Raw genomic sequence first — 4,802 nt, forward strand, 5'->3', positions numbered from 1 at the left:
AGCAACTTATGTTTCCTTGGGTGCATCTTATGTTCAGCCTCTACTCCTCAAAACCCTAAGATCGAAACCCTAATTTCCATTTGTGACATTTGAACTTCGAAGTGAGTTTTGGTGGTGTTTTTGGTTATTTGAAGGAAGAAGAACAGTTGGAGGTTGCTTTAGTGTGGCTTGAGCTTGTATATCCAGATTTCTCTCATCATTTCCATCTTCATTGAGGTATAAATCTTTGAACTTGCTCCTTGTTTGCTTAGATCTAGTCTTTATGAAGTTTTGGTCCCATTTTGGTCATATGTTGAAATCTAGTGGATTCCTTCCACTCCAGAAGTTAGGAGTTGCTTTTCTTGATGTTTCTGAGGTCCTTAGTCCATAAAGTTAGCATATTGATGCTTGTGGATCAACCATGCATGTGTTTAGGTCATTATGGTGAAAGTAGAGTGCTAAAAGTGAGGTTTGGGCCCTTATGATCCATGCAAAGCCTCCAAGTTCACTACTTTATGGATTAAGACATTCATCTAGACTTGGATCTGAAATTTGGATGTTGAATTGCAAGTATTACGCACTTAAGGAAAAAGTGAATAATAGGCGCATACGTTGGTCGTACTCAAGAGTACAATGCGCGTACGTGCCCGTGTCCACGACATGCATGCAACCTAGTATATTGGGCGTACGCCTGGTACGCGCAGCGTGCCAGGCCTAGATTGGGCTTTTGCGACTTTGGGCCATTTTCGGACTAGGGGAATTTGGGCCTTGATGGGCCATCAACCCTTCTGACTTTAAGCCATTGCTAGGCTTTGGGCCTTCTTGTCTTTGGGCCCATAATGGTTTTGGGAATCTTTTAGAGATTTGGGCCACATTGGGCTTTTTGGTACTATTGGATTGGGCCTTGAATTTTGGGCCAAGTTAGGAAGGGGTAAAATGGTCTTTTACCTTGAGTATTGGACAATTGGACTAGGATTCCAGTTATGGGTTGTAACCCAATTATTGATTGGATATTATTTGATGGTGTTAGCGCAGGGATTTTTTTGGATCAGCAGTCCGAGTATTTATCTGAAAGATTAAGCGGTTTGAGGTGAGTTTCCTCACTGTGCTTGGCGGGTCTAAGACACCAATGTCAGCCCATGGTTTATTTTGATTAAAATGCTAGTTGTCTGCGTGAATCTTGTATGTATTATATTTGATATGTGTACCGGGTGGGGCCTGATGAGTATATTGTATGTTATTTATTTTTGTGTGATTCTTGCATGTGTTTATGTGTTTATATGTATACCGGGCAGGGCCCGATGTTAGGCGGGGCCTGATGAATGTGATGAGGCGGAGCCCATCTCATATTTCCGACAGATCTGTTCCGAGCGGGGCTCGATGCCGGGCGGGGCTTGTTATATATTTGTTATGTATGGTATGTGGTATTTTGGGGAACTTAGTAAGCTTCATGCCTATGGTTTTTAGTTTATGTTTCAGGTACTTCCGGATCCAATGGGAAGAGCTCAGGGTTATCGCATCACACACACCACATTGTTCCGTATTTTATTTGACTTTGATGTATGTGGATGTTTTGATTATACATTGATTCTATTATGTTTTTATGAACATGTTTTCAAAGACGGGTTTATTATTCTAAAAATTAAAATTTTTGGTCTTAATTTTTGGGACGTTTCAAGTTGGTATTAGAGCCTTAGTTTGAAGGATTCAGGCACACTCTTGGGTGTGTTTGAACTCAAACTGAGGGTTTGGAAGATTTTTTTTCAAAAGTAAATGTTTTATAAAAGAGTTTTCTAATAAAAGAAAAGGGGTGTGGTGCATGCAATCGACCGAGATCAAGTAAGTTTTCCCAAAATACCCATACATGTTTTATGATATGCTTTGATTTGTGAATCGGTGAATCACATGCTAGTTTAGGGCTAAGGGCCTGCTCAGGATTTGCATGATAGAATGCTAAGAGAGATGCCTTTGTATGCCTACTATATGAGCTTGTAGACTTGCATGCTAGTACTGATCAGTCAATGACAGGATGGCTTGTTTAGGTTATGCTTGTTCTGATTACTCGATACTCGAATGCTGCCTGCTTTGTGATTTTAGGAGTTCCCATTAACTTCAGCTAACTAGTAAGCGAATATGCTAAGTTAAATATTTTTGAGACTAAATAATTTAAGAAAGTTGGGTTTTAACTCTATTACGCAGCTCTTGTTTGATTCCAACCGTTGTAGTGTGAGACATTTCATTCGAAGAATTATCTGGTGTTGGTGATATGAAATTGTATTCATGAGCTAGTTAGAGGATGTTTAGGGGAGTTCCTTTTACATCAGATGACGGGGAGTAGTGTGGTGGTTGACCTAGGAAAACCTAGGAATAGATTTAGTGTTGGGAGCCTTGTCTTGTTGAGGATTGTATGTATGAATAAGGAAGTGACATGGAGGATTCGAAGCGATCCTTGAGGAAAGTATGGATAAATATGGAAGGTAGTATGGTCTTGTACTACTGAAAGCAGAGGATCCGTACTCGAGTCAAGGAAAGTTGTGACGATACCAAGAAGCTTGTAGAGTATGGGATCTCTCAATGTTTATATATGTAGGTTTGAATGGTCTATTTTAATGTGGTGGTCACTTGAGGAAGACCTAGTAGTGGTTATGGTGCTGGTGAGGGTTCAGGTTCGGGTGTTAGAGTCGGAATGTTGGATGATCAGATGCAAGAGTTCATCTCGTCAGAGATTACCCACAATATTCTTGAGCAGACTCATGTATTATTCGACACGATCACGGAGGGTATCATGGAGGTTTTAGAGGAGCGCTTGGGCTCATTATGTTATGAGATGGTAGCGATTATGGGAGCTCGCACTTTAACTTTTCGCGAGTTCCGAGCATATGGGGCCTCGAAGTTCTTCAGGAAGAAGGACCCGATTGCCCACTAGCAGTTGTCCCGATGGGGAAAAAGGTCAGACTTGCTTCCTGTCTTCTGAAAGACAGAGCTAGACACTGGTGGGAGGAGGTAGGACATACCTTGGGAGGCGAAGTGATTGAGTCCATGACTTGGGAGGATTTTGTGACGACATTTCGGGCCGAGTTCGCCCCTTATTGAGGTCCAGCAGTTGGCGAGGGAGTTCCAGGACGTTTTCCAGACTACTGAGACGGTGGCTGAGATCACCGTTGTATTCCGTGAGAGGGCGTTGCTGGTTCCACAGTATGTGGCATATGAGGAGATGAAGAAGGTGAGATAGCATGAGATGTTGAGGAGTGATATCCGGCAGTTTATGAGTCGATCCAGTTGCAGGAAACTGGATGATATGATAGCGAGGGCCAGGGAGAGAGAGAGAGAGAGAGAGAGAGAGACTGACTTTGAGATGGAGAGGAAGAGGAAACCAGATCAGGTTTAGGGTTAAGAGGGTTCGGGCAAGAGGCCCAAAGTTTTTGACTCGAGATCGAGAGGCCACCAGGGTCGGGGCCGCTGTAGCAAGTGTGGCAAGGCGCACGATAGGGCGTGCAGGGTGGGTGTTTCTGACTGCTTCAGGTGCGGAAAGATGGGTCATATTAGCAGTGATTACACTGCTACTACAACCACCACCCAGACATCTGACCTGTTTTGCTTCCATTGAAATCAGAGGTGCCATAAAAAGGCCAATTGCCCGAGTTTGGCAGCAGCGGGACCAGTGGTAGCACCTGCTCCAGTGAATCTACAAATTACTGATGGTCTCCAGGGCAAGGCGAATGCGCTTGTTGTGAGGAGCAGGGCTTTTCAGATGACAACCGAGGAGGCTCGCGCAACACCTGATGTGGTTATGGGTATGTATCTTTCTACTTATCTCTTTATTTATGTTGATTTTTTTATTATATTTTTGTGTTTTGTTTTAGGATCGTTCCTCGTGAATGGTATCTCTACATTGGTATTGTTTGATTCGGAGGCTACCCGATCTTTTGTGTCTCTTGCGCTCAGCAAGAAGTTTGTTGGTGCTCCAGGGGAGCTGGATTGTCCATTAGAGGTTGAGATTGCAGATGATCGATATGTCCGGGTATCGAGGGTTCATCGGGGTTGTGTTCTAGAGATGTTCAACGAGAAGTTCCGATTAATTTGGTTCCTAGTCCTTTGCACGGGAACAATATTATTGTAGGTATGGACTGGTTGAGCCCTAATGGGGAAGTGATTGATTGCGAGCATCAGAGTATTCGTATTCAGACCCCATGTGGAGGAGATTTAATGGTTCAAGGAGAGGGTGCTCAGCGTGGGTGGATTCTATGTTCAGCAGCTAGGGCCAGACTCTATCTTCAGCATGGTCGTTCCGGATATGTTGTCTATGTTATGGATACCCGGGAAAAGGGTAAGGCGATTGTGGATGTTGTGTTGGTTGTTCGAGAATACCTGTATGTGTTCCCGGAGGACTTTCCTGGAGTGCCTCTGGAGAGGCAGGTAGAGTTTCGGCTTGACTTGGTTCCTGGTGCGGCTCCGATAGCCAAAGCTGTTGGGTTTTGAGCATTCTAACACTCTTATGGTGTACATGCAACCCTATAAACCTTGGATCTCTGTTTTCTCTATTATACATGCAAATATTAACCATTCCAAGGTTTCATCCTAACTAGCATATTATGAAGCACCTATACTACAAAGTTCTAGTTAGATGACATACCTTTTGATGTAGCTTGATGTCTTCAAGCTTTAAGAGCTTAGACCCAATAGTTTGGAAGCCTCAAATGGAATCACAAATCACCAAAACACCTTGGAAGAACTTGAGAGAATATGTATGCACACTAAAATCGGCCCACTCTTATTTTCACACACTTGTGCCGATTTTGTGAGCCAAGGACCCCTTTATATAT

The sequence above is a fragment of the Lactuca virosa genome, chromosome 8 (genome assembly GCF_052849685.1).
Source record: "Lactuca virosa cultivar CGN04683 chromosome 8, Lactuca_virosa_CGN04683_v6, whole genome shotgun sequence".
Taxonomy (NCBI): Eukaryota; Viridiplantae; Streptophyta; class Magnoliopsida; order Asterales; family Asteraceae; genus Lactuca; species Lactuca virosa.